A 26,088-nucleotide genomic window follows, 5' to 3' on the forward strand; every position below is an offset into this window, starting at 1 on the left:
TCACTGAATAGGCATTACCTGGGACAAATTGAGACCTGGGAAAGACATTAGCTTAAAAAGGCCAAAGTCTCCCACTTCATCCAAGGCCATCTTCAGTCGTCCTTTTCTATATCTTGCCACTAGACCCAGATGGCTCCAGAGGAGAGAGTGAGGTTGGTGACTTTGCACAGCCTTGCCTCACTTAAATCCAATTCACTTGCAAATCAAGCCATCACCTTTCTGATGTCATTGGTCCTCTTCAAGAATGAAGGACAAACAACAACTATATGCTCATTGAATAAAAGCAAGACTTCTTTGTTTTTCTCTTAACATATTGCTACTCCCTATCAATTTGTACTACATGATATTTTAAAATTAGAAAATGTAAGATAATGAAAATTTACTCATCAAGAAAGGCTAGTACACCAGATACGTATATCGTTCTTCTCATAGTGATTACTTGTCTGTACATGAACATACAGAATTCAGTAAATGCTTATCTTACAGCTCCCAGACATATTAGAAGCATGGGTGATCGTTTACTGACTTAAACCTTTCTATAAAATAAAAGCAATTTTATATAATTTCACTATAATAACAATTGAGACAAAAACTGATGAGATAAACAAGGAACATTTCATTGACATGGAAATGTGGAAGAAAAAGGTTCAACCTCCTAGGATTAGATGGTTCAATGGCAATTGGCTCTTATTGCTCTGTGAGGGTCTCAATCATGCTTACAAGAAATATCTTCTACTTAGCAAATGAGGAAAAGATATACCATCGAAGGCACTCAAGATCTAAACAATGACATCTCACTGATTATCTCAATACACCTTGGCATATTATGATTGTATTACCGGAGCTTGACTAACCATCATTCTATGTGCTCTAAATTCTAGCTAATGATACTATCTTAACTCACATGACAGCAAACCAAACTACTTAGCTTATAAAGTTCCTGGGGAACAGACAGCTGAAAGAAAGCTAATGCAGCTTCATAGCAGCTGTCTTTAAAGTCAGAAGTTTAAATTACAAAGGACAATGTAAAAAATGCTAAGATACTACATATCAACATTGTAAGTAAAGTAATAGCATTGGTTTGACAAGAACAATACAGAAAGAAGTGATTTTACTTATTCTGTGACATCATCAACACCTTAAGAAGTCTCAGGAGACAAAACAAAGGATGGACACCTATAAAAGACTGAGTTGTTATCTGTATGTCAAGTTAATAAGAGACCTGAAATTCCAAGTGGGGAAATGCAAAACCTAAGACTAGATCAATGAAAATTTCTTTGATCCAAATGACTAAATCTAGTGTTGAAGGATATATATGGATCTGTACCCATACGATCACAATACCATTTAAAAATGAAGATGTTGCTCGATGAATTAGATAGTTGGATAATTATTAAGAAGTAACCTAGATTTCTACATTGCACCCCCCAATTTCTTTTTATTCTTTTTTTATTATTTTTTTTTTAGGCAATTGGGGTTAAGTGACTTGCCCAGAGTCACACAGCTAGTAAGTGTCAAGTGTTTGGTCTAAGGCCGTATTTGAATTCAGGTCCTCCTGACTTCTGGGCTGGTGCTGTATCCACTGCGCCACCTAGCTGCCCATTTCTTTTTTAAATTGCCTTTTTTCTTGATTAACAAGCATTTATTTTCTTTTCCTTCTTCTTCTTCCTCCATACCCATAAAAAGGAAAAAAAAAAGATAAAAAAAAATCCACATAACAAATTAAGTCAAGCAATACAAATTCTCATGATGGCTATGTCCAAAAATGTGTTTCATTCTACATATTTAGTCCATTATCTTCTTATCAAGGGGTGGGTAGCATTCTTTGTCTACTTAGTCTTCTGGAATCACAGTTGGTCATTTCATTAACCAGAGTTCTTAAGTCTTCTGAAGCCTTTCATTTTTACCATGTTGCTGCTATTATAAATTGTTCTCCTGGTTCTACTCACTTCACTCGGCATTAGTTCAGCCAAGTTTCCCCAGGTTTCTCTGATACTGTCCCTTCTCTTGTTTCTTATAGCACTAATATTCTGTTACATTCACATACCATAATTTGTTCATTCTTTCCCCAAATGAAAGTGACTACCTTAGTTTTGGGGTTTTTTGACAGCACAAAAAGAGATGCTATAATTTTTCTTTTTGTACATATGAATCCTTTTCCTCTCTCTTTGATCTCTTTGGAGTGTAGGCCTAATACTAGTATTGCTGGGTCAAAGGGTATGAGCAGTTTAGTAATTTGGGAGAAAGAGTGCCAAATTGCTTTCATAAATGGCTGGATAAATTCACAGCTCTACTTGTACCTCCTATTTCAAGTCAAACTTAATATTAAAAAATAAGATAAATCCTATAGTGCAGAGCTGGACAAATCTGTCTGCATCCCAAGGTGTTTTAGCAATACTGTTCATAGGGTAGCAATGGATGACTCTAGCTGACATCAAAAGTTATGTTATACAGTGGAATAGTTAAAGTTTATAGATAGAAAAAGAATATATGATCAATGTGACCAGAGCATCAGGTTTTGGCTGACAGTTTTTTTAAAATGCTGTTCAAATTTCAGTTTCCTCCCATAGCACTTATAACAATTTGCTCATATAAAATTTTGTCTGAAGACCCACATTAAAGATATTCTTAAAGATATACTATCTCTCATTACTGATCTTGAATTCTACATTCCCTAAGATAATTACAGGAGGTATCTTCCTGAGGCTTTTTATTAGTTAGAGACAGATAACAGTCTTAATTAAAAACATCAATAAAAATGTTTTCCACACATCTACCACATTATACAAAACTTCTAAAAAGCACTGTGTTTTATTGTTAAACAGAATTGATCACTTTAAAATATAATAATCAAACCCTAAAACCTGACTTTTTAAATAAACAAAAAGCAAGAAATCAAACATCTATTAAAAAGATGGTTGTAAGGGCAGCTAGGTGGTACAGCGGATAGTGCACTGTCCCTGGATTCAGGAGGACCTGAGTTCAAATCCAGCCTCAGACACATAACACTTACTAGCTGTGTGATCCTGGGCAAATCACTTAACCCCATTGCCTAGCCAAAAAGAAAAAAAAAAAGATGGTTGTAAATAAGGAAATAAAATTGTTCCTTATGTGAACAATCATTTTCTTCTTGCTCTTCTCAAGAGCCTCCTGATTTTATAACACTTATTTTATAACACTTTCTTCCAACATTGTTGTATCAAATCTACTATTGTAGATCTCTTTACCTATCTATTTTCCCTTTAAAAATGGGCCAAAGGAATAAGCTGAAATGAGGGGTCAGATCAATGGCCATCTCGGTATCCCCACGACTTAGTCTTCTCTCTTCTGGCAGTACCTGTAGATTTCCTGGGGCACAAGAAGCTGTTTCCCCCTCACAGGGTACAACTTCCACCTTGATGAAAGGGTTTCATTGCTGTTAAACAGCTTCACATGCTCATTGGTCCTTTTCCATTCCTTGCTTTTGTGTTCCTTTCTTTGACCCTCTGCCCTCCTGTCATAGGTTGAGATTTCCTTCTGCTTCTTCAGATTCTTTCTTTTCCACTTTGTTTTCCCTTTGAAGCATTTCTGTTCTTTCAGGGATGCTTCACTCTTTCTGATAATCTGGAGAAATGGGAGGCATTCAGTCCAGGGCTGGGGAACCTACAGCCTCGAGGCTACATGTTGCCCTCTAGGTCCTCAAGTACAGCCCTTTGACTGAATCCAAACTTTATAGAACAAATCACCTTATTATAATAAAAGGTTTTTTTTTCTGTGCAGGAGCAGCCTCTGGTGGTAGGGGCTCCTCAGTGAGACTTTATCTTTAGTGAGCTTGCCCTCCTATCATTGTTGGTGTTGGTTGTTGTTGTTATTTTGTCTAGAATTTTCCTTGCCTTTTCTTTCTACCCGAAACAACTTGCTTGGGAGGTTGACTAAGCAATTAACAGGTTTCTATAAAAACCTTAAAGCCTAGTACCTCCTCCCACCATGCTATCTCAAAAATATTTTCTATAAAAATAGATTTATGAAGAAATCCATAGTCTTCATTTCTTTCCCAGGCATGCAATCACAAATTTAGACCTGGAAGTGGTCTTTCTATTCAAACCATTAATTTCACAGGGGAGGAACTGAGACCTAGAAAGATTCCATTACCAGTCCAAGGTCACAGGTAGCAGCATCAGAGGCAGGACTTGAACCCAGGACATTTGACTCCAAACCCAGCACTCTTTCTCCATACCAAAGTGGGTTATATTGCCCCCTGGGGGACACTGGAATGATGGGGGAGGGGCAGTAGTAGCCTCAGGTGCAATTGGGGGGCACTGAATAAAAATAAGGGGATAGTGGAAACATAAGGAAAGAAGAGAAGAAAAATTTGAAAACCATTTGGACATGTTTCATCTGCTGTATAACAGAGTTAAAATAGCAGTGATTATATCATTTTCCAAATAACACACAAAATGCAAGTTATAACCTGCAAATTATAAACGATCAGTGGTCAAGTCTGCTGACAGGTCTTAATGAGCAAGTTTCAGCAGCGAGTGTGTTGTGCATTGTTGGGAAGCCTAGCATGCATCGGCAGGAATGTGTGCATGTAATACCATACAATTATATGACACAATATTGTGTCATCAAAATTTCAATGCAGGAAAAAACCCACAAATTTATACTAAATTATTAAATTTAAGATCTATCTTTTTTTAATTATATATTTTTTGAAATGACACAATTTAAAAAAAAAAAGTTAAAGGGTTAAAGAAAGTAGGTTTCCAGTGGGGAGCTGGGGAAATTTTTTTTTTTTTTTTGAAAAGGGGACAGTAGACCAAATAAGTTTGGGAACCTCTGCACTAGACCATATTGCCTCTCTTGTGGGGAAAACTCTTTCCTTTTGGCTACATTGTAAATTCAATAGGATTTAGGAGCTATACACACATTGTTCTAGGAGAAAAACAACTTATTTATTGACCAGCTATGGAAGCACCACCCATTTGCAGATTAGGGACATTCTCTTTCCCCAAAAAGAAAGAAATAAATGCTGAAAGTCTGCATAAACCATGAATGATATTTATTTCAATTAGAACTTGTGGCACCATCTACTATTTTCCATACAATTTTCATGAAAAACTTTAATTTGTTCTTAAAGATTGCTAAAGTGTTATGTGGCGATTTTTTTTTTTGTTTAATTTTAAAGTTCTGGAATTCTTCAAGGAATTATGTTGAACATCTCCCCTAAAGTATCCAGGGGTTCATATATTTTTCAAGCCTCCTAGACTACAAAGGATTACCTAGTATCAAATTCAATTATGCTATTTTCACTGGCTTTACTCAAATGAAAATAAAAGAGCAATGATTCATTTACCTGAAACAATGTAGTGTGAATCCACACCAAGGACACAATGAAACAAAGTTTTCTGTTAAAAATCATTACATTTTTATAAGGGTCTGTTAAGAATGTGGACATAATGAGTTGTGGGATAAACTTTACTTACATAGATGTTGATAAGGCAACAAAAGTTCTAGGAAATCATTGAAGAAAGTATTGTCATTATTATGTTCTGAAAACTTATTGGTCCCCTCTTTGCCAAAGTCCTCACAACACAAATGTATAAAAGCATGAATAGAATAAGAATGGCTCTAATCTTGATACAGCAACCACCCAACACCACTGGACAATCAAATCTTTTTTGAATTTTCTACAAAGCCTTTAAAAATATTAATTTTAAACAAATACCCTCAAAGACATTTTATATTCCAAATTTCTTCAGTTTCTTTTTAAATATGGCGCTCATATTTTTTACATATATCTGTACATATAACAATGTTTTTTTCTTCGGCCCTGACCTGTAATTTCACTAATACAGGGAGCTCCTGGTGAGTAACTTGTATCAGTACAGATCAGCATCTTCTCCATAACTTCAGTCTTAGAGAGCAGCCTAAGGCACTTGCCCTGTGATCATTCATTCAGTATAGCTAATCTACTGCCACCTAACACCAACCACAGAACAGAAAGAAAAACAAAAACAAAAACAAGAAGGTGAATGAGTTTATTTTATTCAAATGAACAGTTCAGAAGTAAACTAGTCTCAGAAAGACATTTCGATAAATTTTTCTGCAGTCATCATATCTAGCCATTGCAAATCTGACAACAATAGTAAAGGCAAAGTATGCAGACCATATAGAAATTAGGTAGGCTGCTGTGAATACATAATACATGCATTCATCTCATATTAACAACCAACAGTCATATATATTCTCACATGATTAGTTGTGTAGAAATGCCAGAAAATAGAGCATAAACTCTCAGAGGGAAGAGTTTCAAGGTAATACTGCTAGTCTATGAACCAGAATCTCTATTTCCTCATTTTGTTTTCTTTCTGTTTTGCCATCTCCAAGAAGAATGAGCTGATGAGTGTAAGAGAAGAAAAATTTTGGCTCAAAATTAAGTGGGTGCTTCTAAATCTAGAATAACTGATAGTCACAGTGGCATGTTGGAGTCAGTTGAGGAGCTAACTTTTTTTTTTGTTAGTGTGAGCATTTACAACTAAGAAATTAACAAATACTACAAATCAAGGCTTGATTGATTGATTGATTGATTGATTGTTACTGGTGGTTCCAAGAAGCTGTGGCATGTGCAGCAGCCACATCACAGTACAACCAACGGACTAAACCAGGTTGAGGATAACTGACCGGCCTCAAATCTATCAGTGAGTTGGGGAAGCAGGGTATCTACCCTAAGCATGTGAAGCCTCCCCCTGTGGAATAGGGGGATAAGAACAATTTGTTCCAATGGCCATGAAGGTGGCTGAGGCAGGTGTGGATGGTCAGACATCGAAGACACCAAGGTCATCCACTGTATCCCTGGCCATCGCCAGTCATCTTGACTTTTGGACGTTGATGACACTCAAAGAAAGAGTGAGGCTGACAACTTTGTGCCACTCTATCTCACTTAAATCCACTTCACACGAAAGTGAAGACATCAATCACCCTGTGATGTCATTAGTCTTCTTTGAAAACAAAGGACCAACAACAACAATAGGCTTAAGAAAGTGATGGAGCAAATGTTACTAGCACAGATTAAACTTTAAAGTGTATCCTTGGTACATTTGTTTTCCTGGAAAGTCATTTGTTATACATTTATCAGCACACTCCTGGATAAACAATTGCATCTTTCTCAAAATTAATAGAAACATCCCCTAAAAGGATTTTTCAAAGGTAGTATTTACATTGTATACCATGAAAATCAATGCAGTCTTGCTAATATGGTTTTTTTTTAAGTATGTCATTTAAAATTACCAGGCCATATAATTCTTACCACTTATCAATATTATACCAGGCAATGTACCTAACTAAAGTAAACATTAATATCCCGGGGGGGAAAAGCATATTACTACAAGTGGGTCTTCCGCTTTTATTAGTATTCCTATACTTTCCAAGTCTGACTTCTGTCAAGTCAGCTAATTTTTTTTTTAAGACCTAAGTCTCTGAGGGCTCATGTTAATTTGTACAGCTGATGTGATGCATACCTTAAAAATATCTAATATAGCTACAATTCCAAATGAAAGATAGAAATGCTTTCTTCTGTTGAGTGTTTCAAGTATGACTTAATGAAATTAGAAAGTACTAGTCTATTTTGGCAGCTAGGTGGTACAGTAGATAAAGCGCCACTGGGCCTGGAGTTCAAATCTGACCTCAGACACTAGCTGTATGACCCTGGGCAAGTCACTTAACCCTGTTTGCCTCAGTTTCCTCATCTGTAAAATAAGCTAGAGAAGGAAATGGCAAAGCACTCCAGTGCCTCTGCCAAGAAAACCCCAATGGGGCACCAAGAGTCCGACACAACTGAACAAGAATAGCAGTATAATTTGAGTAGATATCTAAGTCTTTTGAGGACACTTATTTAAAGCCTTGTATTGGCTCCTGAAAAAACTATGGTTAAAAAAAAAAGTGCATGCCATTAAAAAGGCAAGCAGCATGGGGAACAACCTATAATTTGTACAATTGAATGCTGAATAGTTTACACTAAGCTAGCAGCTGCCACCTCAAGTGCTAAGCACTCCGGAAATGGTGCTTGAAACAGGAAAAGTTGCAGCATGTCATGAAGAACTTGGATTTGGTTCATCAAGGTGAATGTGTCTTAGCATTTGGATTAACTTCACCTGTTTCTTTGGCTGCAAGTGAAAGAAGTTTCCTGTGCTTTAAAGTTGGAGGGGTTGGGAGAGAGAGAGAGAGAAGAAAAGCTTTAGCACAACATCAGCTCAAGAAAGACCATGTGGTCAAATGCTTGCAGTTAAACTGACAACAGCGCAGACTTCAGTGACATAGTGGAAATTTGGAAGAAGCTGTCACATAGCCTCAATTATTTATGAAAGTTTTGAAGAGAGTTTAGGAAGCAGCTAATTTGACTAATTAGTTTATTTAACCACTTAAGAAAAATTATATTCCCAGCCTCTATTTAAACCCCCAAATGGGATGTCTGAAGGCACTTCCATAAAAACATGTTCTCCCAAGCTTAGTACCAGAAAAAAGAAATTGAAACTCCTAATTGTATTTTAATACATCTTAAACTTTTTAATCCTAAGGTCACAGACAGCTTCCAGACACCCAGCCCATTATCTTCCCTCAGATCTCTGCCAAATAAAGGCCACTTGATGCTGCAGTAATAAACAGGACCCTCAAAAAGTGACAGTTCTCTCTCCAGACCATAAGTTTTCATTTGAAGCTACTTTGCCTTAACTAGAATTTTTAAATGGGCAAATTTTACAGTTAAGTAACATGTCTGTCACCCCATCTCTCTTCTCCAGGAGAAGCAGTAGTATCACATTACTGGGCTTCACTAATGTTGTTGAACAGATCACAAGCATGCCCACCATTTCTACAGATTTGTAATACCTCAAACATCACAAAGACTCAATAATTAGTGACTCAAAGGAAGGAGCCCTGTGAGAGGGGAAGAGTGCAAATCAAAATAAGAAAATTCTATTCCCACATATTGGCAGGCAATCAATGGGATGTGAAGGAATTTTCTAAATGTCTTCCATGAAGCCTAAAACTGAGATCAATCACCATAAAGCACTTAAAAGCTGTTTGACTTTGGTGGTGGTGTGTTGTTTTTAAATACTACATTAAGAATTATCTAGGCTTTTCCCACAAACGCCAAGCATCAAATACCAGGCACTTACTCCCTGCTGTTTTGTGAAGTTTTAGAAATAACAAATGAAATTTCGCTAGAGCAACTCCCCTGATGGGCTATGCCCTGCTGCCTAAAGACCAGCAAATAAATCTTTAAGTGGATCACTTTTTTTTTTTTAAAGTCTACTGCATTGCTTGAGGAAAATGGAGGTGTTTGTAGGTAACCCAAGTAAGACCATCCTTATTAATTTGACAGACATCTCCTTAAGAAGTTATCAAGTTTAAGAGAACTTTAAAAAAACCCAAACTTTACATTGTTGAGTTTAACTCTTTCTACAAGTTAAAGAACAAATTTAATAAACTTTATATCTCCTGCTTAAATTACATACATACCATCCTAATGCTCATTCATTAGATGAACTTTATATTTGTTTGTATGTGATTCTTATTGACTCACAAAGCTGAACAAATTGTATTTTTTTCCAATTAATTAGATGATTATTTTTCATTCAACAAGTATTTTTAAATGAGTACCTACTGTGCACTCAGTTAGTGAGGAGGTTTCTGGAATCTAAATATGCAAGCCAGAAAAATAGTTTGGTTAAAATGATAATTTAAAAAAAAACAGAGATTAAAATTTAGTGAACAAAGAGTTTTTCTTTCTTCCTCTTGCCTTTCCTTAACCTCCACAGCAAATATAAGTTGTTTTTTTTCTTTTTCCTCTTCCAAAGGGTTGACATGTTAGGAATCTGATTTTGCCTTAGAGTCCATGAATTATTATTTCCTGCACTGGTCTCTGAGACCCGCATTTCCACATGGTCCTCGTGTCAAACACATAGCTCCCTCTCTGAGTTGAATCTCCCCTAAAATGACTTCAGTGAAATTGTTACTACCTTCAATTTCCGCAGCTAATAGCAGTTGAGAGAACCAAAAAAAAACAGTAAATGTAAGCAAAAGAAAATATATAATTGTTTGCATAAACAGGATTTATCTATTTCATACAAATTTTATGTAGGGCTATCAAAGGTATAATATTTTGAAAAACTTCTTGGTTTGCATTAGGTTACATTATGGGATAAACACATTTGTTAAAAAGAATAATAATCATGGCATCCTGCAGCAAATCAGCTAAATTTGTTATAGAGACATTTTTGAGTGGTTCTAAATTCAGTTTTTGTGTATTTATAACTTATATTTCATATTTTTATAATTTATTGTAACATATTTCACATACCATTTGCAATAAAGGTCAATCTTACTGTTACAACTCTGTAGTGAGTGATGTGGTTCACCTTTCAGACCAAGGATCAGCTATGTTAAGACACAAAAAAACACCCTGCCTTGTTTTCATATGAATTAACAAACAGTTAAAAATGAAAGGGTATAACTGGGCAAGCAGGATTTGAGGCCATATAAGAAGTCTAATACTTAAGCTTGAACTAAAAAATAAACAGGGGAAAAAGAAAGTCATTACATAAACTTTTTAAAGTAGAAATAACTCAGTAGGCTTAAGAGCAAGGAAAGTGGTAAAATCCACTGCCTACAAAGCAAAGCACTGTCATAACTTTAAAGCTTATTTACATAGCTTAGTGACTTTCCATTACCATTCATCAAAGGGAATTGAAGTTTTAAGAATTACAAGTTCCATGATCTAAAATACTACTAATTTTTGCAAAAAAAGGGGGGGGAGGAGGAGATACATTTTATGCTATTTCTTTCAACAACAATATTCCACATATTGTACTTAGAAGGATTTAAAAAAAATGTAAAAGGGGGTCTGGATGCTAATTGGTCTCATTGGGTGTTGCTAAAGGGGTTGTCAAACTGGTATGTAATATGTTAATTTAAAAAAAAGCTCCAGTTTTTTTCATCAAGCTTTATCAGTAGCATCTCTTTTTTCCCCAAACCCTTACATACTTCCTACTACTGGCCCAAGGGGAAAAAAAATCTCATATTAACCAAGGTCTGAAAATTGTTCTGACACTTGAATTAACTACAGATTTAAAAAGCTTACATATAATTTACTTGTTTTCATTTAAAAATTTTTTTAAATGCAAATTATTTTTCTTCTAATTCAAGGAATAATCTAGTTGTGCTCTAGATATAGTGTTGTCAAAATTACAATATAGTTAAAATTTAATCATTTAAAAAGAACTCACATACCAATCAGAGTATTTGACCTATTGGAATGTACTTAATAGAATTCAGCTTGCCTTCTGAGCAGCTCACAGGAACGTATCTGAACCAAGATATCATCTTTGCACATTGAAAGATATATATAATTCACTACATGTTTAACATATATGGACATACAAATTAACTGCCTCTTCTCTAATTTTCCAGTTTTTTTCTTTACTGGGTGGTAAAGAGAACGCTAACAAGGCAAACAAAGTATAAAATCATTTTAGACTACTTTATATATTACTATGAGAATTGGTAAGGTACTCCTATACTATCCCCAGGTCCATCAACACAGAACTTTCTTACCAGCCAAAAAATCTGCTTACATTAGCTTCCAGCATTAGACTGTAATTCAAATAAACTCAACATGATTTAAATGCATTCATTCAAAGTTTACATTGGTAAATGTGTGGGCTCCCGTAGTTTGAAATGCAGAATTACCATCACAAGCACAAAGAACAAAACTGGATGTTAAATTATTCTTACCAAAATAAGAAACACACTTGTTTAAAAACAAGAACAAATGAACTTACTACCTTTCAGCCTAATGAAGAAACTTCACTCCAGGATCTCTACAGGCTCCCTTCCCCAAGGCTGTCTGATTTGCAAATGACTGCAGGAGCAACCCCAGTAGCGGCAAGAGCAGCAGCCACACAACAGAAAGGAAAAGTTGGCCACAGCTGCCCTTCCAATGCCTGGAGACTAGGCTGAATGACAAGCACATGCAGATTGTCTTGAATTAGGCATGTTAGGGGGCTGGAACTTCCAGTGTTTGCTCTCCTATAGGACAGGAGAGTTTTTCTCCTACTTAACCCCTAGGGGCAAGGTCTTAATAATGGTAACAGCTGGCATACAGAGAGGCTTGATCCTAGCACAAGGTCAGCAAGTCAGGATATGAAGGTGACATGTAATTTCTAGTCTCTTCCTGCTTCTACAGGGAAGCTGCACAAAGTGCTGTTTTTAGTTATAACCTTCTTTGATCTTTTTGATTTAAAGTTGCCTAGCTCAGTAGAGTCATGTTCGATGATCTTATTCTTTGCTTGCTTAGACTGACTTTAAGTGTTACAGACCGGGTTTTCTAGGCACTTAAGGTACTACATTTACAACATATAAATCAGTTGCTTATTCCCATACTTCAGGGATACTTGTGTTACAAACAACTCATATTCATAATTTCAAGGTGGACTGTTTACAAAACAAAATACACTATTTTTAAAGGAGTAGGTTCACTGTCTGTAAGAAGGAAGGTATTGGCAAACAAGCTATGACTGCTTTCTTTCTAGAAAATAATGTTAAAATAATCTTCCATTGATTAATCTGTAAATATAGGGCCCTGTTAATTCCAGAATTACTAAAAATTCTATAGCTGCAGCATTTTTTTTAAAAAAAAATCCTTTAATAACCCAAAAACCATTGCTCTGAGCTTAGAGTAACATCAATAGCAAATGGGCAATAATTCAGATGCTCAAAAAATACTAAGAAATGTAATCAGCTTAACAAAAATTACCGGGAAAATTAGATGGCTATATGCAAAAAACAAACAAACAAACAGATTGGTTCCACATCTCACACCATATAAACTCTAACTGAATCAGCATTTAAGCATTTTAAAAATTATTTTGGAAAACTGGAAGAAAAAAGAACAATATATTTATTTGTCTCAACTATGGAGGAGGAGCATTTTTACCAGTAGGTGAAATCACTGGATACAAAAATCAATGATTTTGATTATATAAAAGGATTTTTGCACAAAGAAAATAATGTCTTTAAAACGAAAACAAAAAGAAAGACTGGGAACAATATTTGAAATTAATATTCTAGATACTAGCCTGCTACCAGGAAGAGACAGATGCATATGTATAAAATGCATAATAATACACACTACCCAATAAAGCAGTGATCAAATGAAATGCAGGCAATTTAAGGAAGAATTGTCAACTGTTAATAACCCGATGAAATGATGCTGAAAACCAGAGAAACATAAATCCAAAAAATTTTAATATACCACTTTAAACCTATTAGACTTGCAAAAATGCCAAGAAAAAAAAAAGATAAATTCCAATGTTGGCAAGATTTTTGTGAAATAGCTGTTTTAATACATTGTTATTGAGAATGTGGACTGAGGCAAACATTTCAGGAATAATATGGAAATAAGAGTCATAAAATGTATCAGACCTTTTGTCCAAGTGATTCTAATCCAAAACTATCACAAAAATCTCATAAAAGGGAGAAAAGACTTATCTATACAAAAATATCCATAGCTACTCTATAACTTTCCAAAAAGTTGGAAACAACTTAATCTGTTCAACAACTGGATGATGGCTGAATAAATTATAGCACATTTATATAATGAATATTACAGTGCTAAAAAAAGAGAAAAATATGAAACATACAAGAAAATGCTTTAAAAAAAAACTATACAAGCTGATGCAGAGTTGAAAGCAACATAAACAGAACTACATACACTTTGATTAAACCCAGTTTTTTAAATGAAGAAAAGAAAAAGTTGGAGGACAGGGACAAAGTTTGAAGAATTTAGGCGAGACCTGGAAGGTGACCTCGAACATAAGCATTTTATTTGATTGCTTCTTGGTTTTGTTAATTTTTTTTGGTTTAGGCTTGTTAAAAGCTAGGGGACTTAGGTAAGATTTTGCACTTTGTTTAATGTGCTTATTTGAGTTTTGTTGACATTTAAGTTTATAACAAAAATTAAATGTCATAATTCAGTTAAACTAGAAAATTTTAATCAACAGCTGCTACTGACCAAGATAATATATAAAGTGCTCTGCAGACCTAAAAATTTTATGTAAATGTTAGTTATTATTGTGAAATTATGAAAATAATTTTTGGCAGGCTACTTTTTATTTTTAAACTATCTGCAGAAAACAAAGTGTAAGGAGATATTTACCATGGTGAGGGGGAAAAAACACTCTCATTTCAGACTTCAAAGTCTTTAAAATATTATTGCAAACACACAAAATTCCTAAGACAAAAGGTTTTAAAACCTGCCTCCAACAGGCTATGTCATCTTGGGCAAGTAACCTCCCCCTACGTCCACCCTTTCCCTCCTCTGAAAATAAAAGGGTTGGACTTGATGATCTTCAAGTTGCCTTTGAGTTCCAAAACTTATCAATTATTAGATGACATCTCAGATCCTTTCCAACACCAAGGTACCAGGATCCTCAAATTAAAATGAGGCTACTTATTCATCTTTGGCTATTTCTATAGTACTTTGGTTTAGTATAAAGTTATTACTTCCATCCTTGCATACATGTTAACACTACATACAAAGATATGTAATGTGAATTTTTCTGAAGTTATAGCTGTCAAGTCATTGGAAAAAATTTAAATCAATTAAAATAAATTCCAGAAATGAAAATTTAAAATCTGAACCTCATATCATTTATGCTACTAAGTTAAACACTGCTTCAGATGATGAAAAAAAATTATGATAGACTGTTGGTTACATATAAAAATTATACAGTTTAAACTACACTTGTTGTTTTTTGTTATATTATACAGTGCTATCTATAAATAACAAGCCAGTCTACTTCCAATCATCCTATTAATTTCTGACATTTCTTGTCTTTTAAAACTTACAGACTAAATATCTTACCTATTCTTCATGGAATGCTGTGATCATGCCTACTCTCTAGTCTTCTAGAGTTATATAAACAATACTGTCAGGTTTTTTTTTCAGGTCCTCTTCTTTACCTACCTTTTTAACTTGTGCCATGGTAGTAGAACAAGAGGCACTGTCACTGGAGAAGAAAGGCCTGGGTTTGAATCGTGATTTTACCATTAACTTGCCTTGTGACTTTGAACCAATCACTTCATTTGTCTGGGATTGCTTCCTCATCTGAAAAATATAGGGCTGGACTACATAACTCCTAAGATCTATTCCATGAATAACACTGTATGAATATTTGACCATTAAAGAGGTTGAAGAGAGGGTGATGATACAGCCTACTCTGCTGGTTAATTTTAACATAATATATATATCTTGTTTGCATGTTGTCTCCTCCTTTGACTATAAGTTCCTCAAGAGCAAAAACTATCTTTTGCCTTTCTTTATAATCTCCAGCACATAGCACAGTTCCTGGCACACTGTAGGTGCTTAATAAATGCTTGATGTTAATTTACAAAGTATCATACTGAATAAACAATACCTATAAGCTATATATATAAGCAGTCCTTTTATAGCTGATGGGTTCTATTCAAAATTACTTTCTACATTGTTACTAACAAAACGTAAATGTTGTTAACTTTTAAGAAAATATCTGGTTATCTTGTTCTTGTTATACTCAAGTGCTAAATGGATTGTCAATACCTATTTATTAATAACTGTGCTATTTCTCCTACATTATTAATTAAATGAAGTTTTTATTTATTTGCAAATTAGGACCACAAGTTTCAGGCAAAAAAAAATTCTGCATTAATGTTTCTAAAGAAAGTTTTTTCCAGTCTGTTTTTTAAAAAATATACATTGGGAGTTTAAGGTCAACACTTATATATCAAAACACTTGAAATTCTGAAGTATACATTTTCATAACCTTCAACTATATTTTAAACTTATAATTTAATAATAATAAGCTTTGAGCTTGACATATTTCAGAGTAATTTAAAAATTTATCATTAGATAACCACTAGCCCACCAAGCAGGCTCAAAATAAATGACCTGGTATATATAACTTTTTTGAAACAATAATTCTGAATTTAGTTCTCATGAATGGAATGTCAACATTAATAGATGAAAATAAATCCAGATTTCACTGGCCACATCTGGGTTATTTCAGAAAAGCACACGCACAAAATTCAGATGAAGATCCTAAAGAAAAAAATAGATACCAAGCTAAAGAAAGGGGGAAAAATGAAAACCCTTTTCAGAGAGCATGATCCCTGTGAAAATCACATATATTTCTTTCACCTGACAATTTAAGAGCCAACTGCTGTACATTTGAGTGGAACTCTGGTTACAACACTTCTTTCTAGCCATTCAAAGTTATTATGCACATTAGCACATTGTGAAATCTAAGAACTAAACAGACCATACAAGTTGAGACACTAAGTTTGGGAAGGCAATTCAAAAGGGAGTCAGAAAAAAACTCCAGAATCTGGCTAAATGTAATTGTGCTCCAAGTTCATTTTTAAGTGGAAGGAAAAGATGTCATGGGGTGGGGGTGGGAGGTGTTAAATTATGCAAGTGGGAGGTCAACCAGTAAAATGCAAAACAGAACAAAAGCTCTGGTGCTTGAAAATATCACTAGAAATACACAGCATAGATAAAAGCGATGAGAATCCATAATGTTGACATCATCTTACTAGAAGACTAGGGCAAATACATACTATTTCATGAAAGTTAAAGGAAATTTCTGTTGTCTTTCATTCCAATTTTAACCTGAAACATCTAGAGTCTATCAGTAAGTCCCATATCTGCTCCTATCACCTATATAATACTGCACATATTGCCCAATTTTCATTTTGATCTAGAAGCCAAGAAAAATGTGTGCATAATTACTCTAAATCATGACAGCCAATCCAGTTAGCTTATTGGGAAAAGGGGGAAGGGAGGAGGTAAGAAGGAAGAAAGAAGTAGGGAGAGAGGCTGAGTGTATGTGGGAAAAGAGAAAAATAAAAATAGGGAGGATAACTTAGAGTTCTGTGAATTCTTCATAAAGCATTTCCTGTACTGCACAGTATGATTTGCAGTTAGAATGTTAGCAATTAAAAGACCCTAAAGTTCATTTGTTTTAAACTAGATGATTACAGGTCACCTGGTCTAATCATCTTATAGTTTCAGAAATTAGGGTTCAGAGAGGTGAGATGGTTCGCCCACAGTTAAAAGAGCAGTGATTGGGACAGAATTTGAACCCCCGGTCCTCATACTGCTCTTTCTAATACACCATGCTGATGATTACTAATTTAAACATAATGACCTCATATTTTCACAGGCTCCTCAACTCCAGGGACCTTGATATCTACTCCTCTTTAGGATTTTCCTAACAATCTACCAACATATTCAGGTTTCCTCTGTTTCCTAAGAAGTCATCCTTAGAATATTTCCACCTCTGACCTTCCCTTCTCTGACCACAACTTCCTTTCTTTTTGTTGCCCATCCTACAAGCCTACTGAACCGCATCTTTATATTGCATTCATGGTGACATCCAGTGCTGCTTTCTCATCATATTCTTACAAACAGCCTTCTCTTTTGGCTTCATTTGCTTGCCTACCCATCGTGAACCCCAAGATCAAAAATTTCAATGATGCCTTTGCTAGTTCTGTGTCCTCTGACCTTTGCCCTGCTTAAAGCCTTAAACTGGAGAAAGTTAAAATATTTTACTGACTAGATCCACTACAATGCTATCTAATCTCAAGTGTAACTTGATTGCTCAACAATCATTTCACTGATGTCTTCCTAACTTACTAATTCCTCCCAAATAAGCAGTATGGTTAATGGGTTTATTCAGGGAGGTACCAGTAACTGTTTAACAACTGACTTTTTGGGGGAAGGGGACTACTTACAACACACTTTAATGTTTAATCTGCATTTTTAATATTTTTTCCACTGCTTGCTTAAGTGTAGACAACTAACAAAATAACAAATCAAGCCCTAATGTGCAGCTCACACTGAAAATTTTAACAATCAGCTCTCTTGATCCAATATGAACTGGCTCTTTGTGTCATGTTGGAGTGGTGCTATAGATAGTTGTTTTGATTTTTTTTAGGTAATGGGAATACTGTCTTGATCTGTCTATATTTCCTTGGTTGGAGGAAGGCAAAGTTATCAGGTTAGTGAAATGGAAGCTAGAACACCTAAAACCAACAATTCAAACAAGGGCCTTCCAGATCAGCTGAAAAGCAGCTCAGGCCAATGCGCCTAGGTTGGCCAATCTCAAATCAGTGAGGAATGAAATGACAATATAACTACAGCTGTGAAACATTCCCTAAGATCAATGGGGCCATGTGTCACAATTACTACTTCAAAGATGTGGCCTAGGATGTCTTTATGAAACTTACTATTCAGATTGTCCCTCCAGGCAAGAAAGATGCTGACCCTTATCACAGATACGCCTGTATGGGATGACTGACTATCAGTTACAGGGACAGTAGCTACACTGCACAATAGCGTCCAATTCAAAGAGCACTCAACTTTAAATCAGTAGAGATTGAGGATTGAGCAACATCTCTAACTCAATGTAACTTGGTACCACGAGTTACAGTGTAACTTTGGCCACGTCACTTAATTTCTGAGCCTTACTTTCATCCTATGAAAATGAGGATAATAATAGTTATGATGCATAGTTCAAACTGAAGTAAAACATTTTGCACACCTTAAAGCAGTAGATATCTGTATGTAATCACTACTAATATACCAAGAGCTTAACTTGAGCCTACAGTATGACATGGCAGATAAAAAAAATTAACATACCCCAGGCTGCTTTCATCAAAGCATAAGGCCCTAAAGGAGGAAAGTGATCATCCCCATTATACTTCCCCTTCCAATCTTGTGTTCTGTTTTGAAAAATACATTTCAGAGAGGACACAAACAAGTGAGTTCACATCCAAAGAAGACCAACCAGAATTACAATGGGCCACAAAAGCTTTGTGAAACAAGGGTTAGTTGATGGAACAGGGGACGTTTAGGCCATCAAATAGAAGTCTTAGTGGACATGACAGTCATCTTCAAGTATTTAAAGGACTGTCATGTGGAAGATATTTTTCTTAGTCTTAGAGAACAAAACTCAGAGCTACGGGTCAGGTTGCAGAGATGCAGACTTCAGTTCAATTTAAGACAAATTTTCTAATGATTAGAGCTGTATAAAAATAAAAATATAAACCAGAGTAGTTATTTTGAAATAAAAAAAAAACCCTTCAATTTTGAGGGGGGAAAACATACTCTAAAGGAAAAAAGATAGAGGCTATGCAACATCGACAAAAACCCACAGATGTAAGCAGATGGCAGAAGCAATGAAAATAGGGAGACACACATCCTAACTGAAGAACCTCTATAAAAAGCAATCTAATCTAAAAATGGGAAAACTAAAGTACTGGTTTAAATTCTTCTAACATTTAATTTTTCCCAAAGTAGCAAAGAGAGAACAATTCCCTCATCTCCTCTCCCCCAAAGTCTAAGGGAATCGTTGTATTTTTCTGGGAGTAGAAGAGAAGGGGGAGGCAGAACAACTCACATTTCATAGTCTAGTATCAAAACAAATTTGTCATATTTGAAATAACTCAAAATACTAGAGCTTAGGAAAGACTATCAAACATTTTCTTGTGATGTGCCATGATTTAGAAGCAAAGCTTAATACACTCATAGGCTCTGGAGCCCTTCCAAAGCCTCCTTTCAGTTTGCAGTGCAAGATTTCAAAATAAGATATTGTACCTTCACTGTAAAATTTCCTGGCACTGGGTGACCCCTTAACTGAAAACCTCTCTGCTTTGACCCTAATGTCAACCAGAACCCTCTTTTTATCTTTCCAGCAAATTTTATTTGAAATCATAGTAATTTACATGAATATTCAGAGATTACAGCTAATTAATTAAAATACTTGATAGAAAAGCTACTCCTGTGTTTACCTCAGAACACATTATATTCACTGACTTTGCTCATGCTATTACATAATGATGACTTTATCCCAAAGTGAAACTTTAGACAGTAATAATCTAGACACTCACACAGAAACGCCCTCCTGTCAAATTTACGAAATCCTTAGATTGAGCCAAACTACATAACATCACTTCTCTTATATATATGGAATAAAATTCTAAGGAGAGTCAAAAAAAGTACTAATCCAGTTTTGTTTATCTATTTCATAATGTATGGTAATATTATCTTTGGCAAGATGAGAGATTTACACTGGCCAAACTTTTAAAAGTTTGAGATAAAAGACATTAAAGTTAAGTATTTCATATATGTGTGTATATACATATCCATATATGTCAGAAGTGGTCCTATGATATGCTGAAAACACATTCATTAGCCTGCTCTCCTTAAAGTTCAAACAGTTCAAAAATTATGGAACTCATGTTATGTCTGGTTTCAGAAATTTGTTTAGACGAGGTAAAATTCTCACTGAGGTGGCTCAAAGAAAGCAAGGGATAAAGCAATAATAACAATAGAAGAAAGCAGTGGGGTATTTATAACAGACCATAAGGATTCAAGAAATAATTATGTTAGACTCGTTCAAGTCTCTAAAAACTCGTAAAATGTCCTACAACTGCAGTGTTATTATTTTTATTTCATTACAAAGTATCCTTCTCAAGCATATACATTTGATATATGCCTGGGTAAAATGCTACTTTATATGTTACATTTAGAAACATGGAAGGTAAACCAATATTTCACCATATTTAAAGGACTCATAACATCAAGCTCAGTAAATTCCACCTGGGAATTATGAGAGTAAAAATGCCTAGATGAAAAAAATGTGTTCCACATCTGGTGCACAAAGACTGAAGTATGTTCAGGTACACTCATCCCATGAAATCTAGAGGCCAGAGCAATTCTGATGACCATTGCCCAGCCTGAAGGTTTGGATTCTCGATAGGAGGGAGAGAGGGAGAGAGGGAAAGAGAGAGGGAAAGAAAGAGACAGAGACAGAAAGAGAGAGAAAGAGAGAGAGAGAGAGAGAGACAGGGAGACAGAGAGACAGAGAGAAAGAAGGAAAGAGAAAAAGGGAGAGGGAGAGGGAGGAGAGGAAGAAAGAGGGAGGAAGGGAAAGAAGGGAGGAAGGGAAAGAAGGAAGGAAGGAGACAAATATTGAGTATTCCTAAAAGACTTTCAGAGCAACAAAAACAAAGTTTCTATAATTTTAGTGAACAGAAAATACTACAGGAAGAAAAAAGGTTTTGTCATTTGCTATTATGAATAGCTTTATCAAAAGAGGCCAAAAATGTGCTGAAAGATTACCATGAAAATGACCTTTGCTTTTAAAAGGAGAGGAAAAAATGATCACATCTATCAGTGAGTTGCTCACAACATCCAGCATTTAGACAATACTCTTTCAGCAAAAGACCTCAAAGAAATTCCTACTTTAGAGAGTAATGACTAATAAGTCCTCTGCAAGATGTGAAACAAAGAAGCAGTGTTATAATCATTTCGTGGAAGAGAAAAAAAAAAGTTAACTACCACCAAATCCATGAGAAGGGCAGAAAAACAACATTGGATTTCTGATTCTCAACTTCGGTTTTATTTTTTAAATTACAAGTGAATATATAGAAGAGGAAAAAATACATTTGAGGTGCAGGAGGAAAAAGAGAAATACTCAAATTCCTTGTTTCATTCAAAGTTAAGCCATCTGCTTTATTCAGTCATTCAGCAAATTTTTTCCTCCTTCCTCTTCCCTTATTGGTTTCAGATGCCCTGGGTCGATTACCAAAAATTCCTATACATGCACTCCACTTAACATCTTAAAGTCACATCTACTTACACATTACATTTCTGACACTAGCCCTTAACCATGTCTATAAGACATTATGCACTCTCCCCTCCTACCCCTATGGGATATTAGGCAACACAGTATTTATTTTTCCTAATGCCAAATTGCTTTCTTAGTAATACATATCCACACCCTTCTTGCTTTGGAAAAAGTAAAACTCAGTATCCAGTATCCAGGAATTAAGCTCAGAGTCCCTAGATGAAAGTAAACAGAATTGTCACTAAGATTTAAAAATGATCTCCAATCTTGAATTGGATGGGAATATGTCTTTTGGTCAGATAGTAAAGATTATTTGATTTTCTTTCAACATCACCACCACCATCTTTCTTTTTGTTCAACTGGACAGTAGTAGCAATGAAGGTAAATGGGTGTGTTGGTGTGTTAATAATAACTGATATTCCTGCTGCACATGTATAACCTATATCAAACTGCTTGCTGTTTTAGGGAAGGGAGAAGGAGGAGAGGGAGGGAGAGAATTTGGAACTCTAAATTAAAAAAAAAAGAATGTTAAAAATTGTTTTTAAATTGGAAATTGAGAGGATGCCCATCAACTGGGGAATGGCTGAACAAGTTGTGATATATGAATGCAATGGAATACTATTGTGCTATAAGAAATGATGAACAGGCTGACTTCAGAAAGACCTGGAAAGACTTGTATGGTCTGATGTTGAATGAAGTGAGCAGAACCAGGAGAATGTTGTACACAATAACAGCTATGTTGTGCAATGACTAATATTGATAAACTTAACCCTTCTCAGCAATACAAGGATCTAAGACATCTCCAAAGACCTCCTGATGGAAAATGCTATCCACATCCAAAGAAAGAACTATAGAGTTTGAATGCAGATTGAAGTATGCTATTTGCTATTTTTTTTCTTCTGTTGTGTTTTGTTTCCTCTTTCTGTTGTTTCCTCCTATTGGTTCTAATTCTTACTTACAACATTACTAATGTGAAAAAAAGTAATAGGAATGTATATGTATAGCCTATATCAGATGCGCACTGTCTTGAGGAGGGAGGTGGCAAGGGTGGGGGAGAAAAATTTTAAATGGAATTTTAAATGGAAAATTTAAAATTTATGGAAGTGATTATTGATAAATCAAAATAAATTAATTTTAAAATTGTTTTTACATGTAATTGGGGAAAAATAAAAAAATATTAATAACTGGTAATACTGGAATCAATGCCTAGGATAGCAAAATATACCTCCCCCCAAAAAACTATGCTAACAAGAACCACTGCGCCTATCATAACTACATCCTACTTTTCTTCTTGGAGAAGTAAAAAGAATAAATTGAATACCCCTCAATCATTGTCATTATGATTACAAGCCTTCCCTGCACTAGAAAACTTCAAGGGCAAAGATATTTAAGGCCCCTTTTGGGAGGATATAGTTGGGCTTGTCATAATAAATCTTAGCAAACTATGTTTAGACAATTCCTACATACAAGTCCCTAAGCTGAACCTTTTGTGAGAAGGCAAGTACAATAAGAAGGTTATGTAGGAAGACTGATGAAGTAGTTCAATGCCCTACTCCTCAAGATGCTTTCCCTCTTGAGAGAAACATGCCTTAGTTGGTCTAAAGAAAAACTACAACTCAGATTCACAATTAATATGCACACAACATCTCAAGAAAAATGTTCTTCTGATCCCAACTTCAAAGCATAGACTTAATATATTTTTGGTTTAATGAATTTTGGATAGCAAACTAATTTGTATATAGTAACATACTCATACTGCTGTATTCCACTGCTTAAAGCTCAATTGTGCTCTCTACTCCTTACACTAAAAAAGTTTTAATAAAAAAGTTCCTTTTTTAAAAAATTTAAGTCCTAGTCCCTTTGATGTAAGCTAACATCAAATAGAGGAACAGGGAATTTTATAACACTCATAGTGACTTTAATCATTTCCACCAGATCACCTGGCATCACTGTAAGCCCATACCCATTAGCTTAGGCAATGCATATAGCAATATTAGGTACACAAAGGACATCAAAGTGTTTTTATTTAAAATCTGAGCTTACAAAAAAACAACTAACAACCTTTAAAAGGAATAATTTTACTCTAAAACCAGTAAACTACTTAGGTTCAGAGTATAGTATTTGAAATGGAAGTGTAATACTTTAAATTTCCATTTCCTACAAAAGTTACTATTTTATAAGCAAAAAAAATTGAAGGTAAAGTACAGGTTTTCAACAAAAGTGATGATGATGCAATTTCCCTTTAATTACATTACATCTCAGTTCATTTATATTCCTTTCCTTAGGAAAGCTTTCTTCTACATCAACATAATTAGCCCAAAGATGGTGGTGTTCTCCTTCCTATTTTTGCTTTACCTCTTCAGGGAATATATCCATCCTATCTCTTATACCTATGCTTAAACCAAAATTGTATTTGGCAGAAAATAATTCTACATAATAAACAGAACTTAGTACACTGTCAGTATTTAGTAAAGGTTTAACAACAATAGCCATGATACTATAGGAGTCAATTTTACTACAGATAAAGAAATATTATAAATTAGAACAAACATCCCATAACCACTTAGGTCAGTAGGCCCTACCTAATGACATTTATGTTGATGTGAGCATCAACATAAATCTTTAGGCAATATGCCTTCCCTAAAAGTACCACACTGAAAATTAATGGTGAAATTAATGTGATCTGTTGTTTAAAGAAGTTGTTAGGAAAGAAAGGAAAACTGCACAGAACAAGATCTTATTGCTAAGAAAAGAACTAAATATAGTTGTTACACTTAAAATGATATTAAATTGTAGCTGATTTTAATATCCAGTGAACTGATGTAACTTACTTTTTAAATTAGCCACTAAGCTCTACAGAGATCACACCACTGGGCAAAGAGCCAGGTTTTCAGCTTTGAACAATATGGATCTAATGCTTGTCCTGCCAAACCCTACATTTTTACATGATGTGAGAGTTCAGTGCAAGTTAATCATCATGATTATCCAAGAAAGATAAGACTGTGTTCATTAATTTGTATGACTAGTTAATATTTCCGAGAAGAATTTGGCTTGATTTTTTTTCATTTTTCTCTTGACCATCTTATACTTAAGGTTTTGAAGACCTGGTTAGCTCCAGGAAAAAGAAAAAAAAAGAATCCCATATCTCTCCTAACATCAAAAGAAATCTTTTTAACTTATGATAGGTCTTCATTTCCATCACTTTTTATGGTCTATCTAAGCCATAAATCATATTCAAAAGGTTTTTGTAAAAATTGCAGTGCATTTTTTTGGTAACCTTTTTATTAGCAGAATCAAGTCATACATTGAAGGGTTAGATAAATTTAAGAATATTTGCTCGATCTGCCCTTCCTGTGGATGGCAGATAAAGCACCTTCTTGCATTTTTTATCACTACTATATTCTATGCCAGTGCTGAAAGAATTTCTCTTTAGCTCTCATATTTTTCTAGCTTGTATATAACATTCTACAATGGTTAACCAAAATCTTCAAACAGCAGTCATAGAGATGATCTAAAGTTCAAAGTCCAAGAACATACTACTTTGATGATTCAGGAGACCCGAAGTCCAAGGGATCTATGAATCAGCAGAAGACTTATAAAGCCCAGTTCTTCCTGCAGTGAGAAAGATGGGGGAACTTAATCCAACAGGACAGGGGATGGAAGCAGTGAGGGAGAAAAAGGCTCAAGGAGGTAATGGAGAAATGGTAGTGAATATTAAAGTGAAACAAAAAAAAACAGGGTTGGGTAGATGTCAGTAGTGAGGGGAAAGAAAGTAGACAAGAGGAAACAAAAGCAAATTGAGGACTTTGTGATGGGCAATCAAGAAGAGAAAAGGTTAAGGTGATAACTCTACACCAGTGATGTCAAACTCATATAGAAATCAATCACTGTAAGCCCACATATTGATTTAGAAAATCACAAATTCACATTATCTATGTTTTACTGTAATTTTATTTATTTTGTTAAATATTTTCCGATTCCATTTTAATCTGGTTCCACTTAGTAGTTTTGCAAGCTGGCCTGTGGGGCCCAAGTTTGATACTTCTGTTATATACGAAAGAACGATACAGAGGTTTCCAAAGTAAGCTAGGTATTTTGTATCTGTCATATAAAAGAAGCAAGCCATCCAATCTTACAATTTGTAAAAAAAAAAAAACAAAAACAAAAACAAAATCAAAAACAACTTTAGGAAAATAAAAAAGCATAAGGGAACTCTGTTAATTCTATCTATAGACACAACTCTATCTACATACCTGAAGAAAAGGATGAACCTAAGATTATTACCATACTCCCTTGAATTCTAGGGCTTTATAGGTTTTCTACTTTAAAAATAAACAAACAAATAAATAACCCTCCCTCAAACACCAAATGCAGTGCTGAA

The 26,088-nt window shown here is 34.9% G+C and overlaps 1 protein-coding gene across 5 annotated transcripts in view; it reads right to left on the reverse strand.

The window, feature by feature from the left end:
• LOC114050151 (protein dispatched homolog 1) overlaps nt 1–26,088 on the reverse strand; it is a 234,920-nt gene that overhangs the window by 67,886 nt on the left and 140,946 nt on the right. The window contains exon 1 of one of the 5 annotated variants that reach the window (XM_027871761.1): nt 11,823–11,944. The exons of the other annotated variants lie outside the window; for them this stretch is intronic. The gene's annotated coding sequence lies outside the window, so the exon portion shown is untranslated. Of the gene's footprint in view, nt 1–11,822; nt 11,945–26,088 lie in introns of those variants that run through there. 5 annotated transcript variants of the gene reach the window in all.

This window comes from Vombatus ursinus, unplaced genomic scaffold, assembly GCF_900497805.2.
Source record: "Vombatus ursinus unplaced genomic scaffold, bare-nosed wombat genome assembly UNPS02014798.1, whole genome shotgun sequence".
NCBI classification, from domain to species: domain Eukaryota; kingdom Metazoa; phylum Chordata; class Mammalia; order Diprotodontia; family Vombatidae; genus Vombatus; species Vombatus ursinus.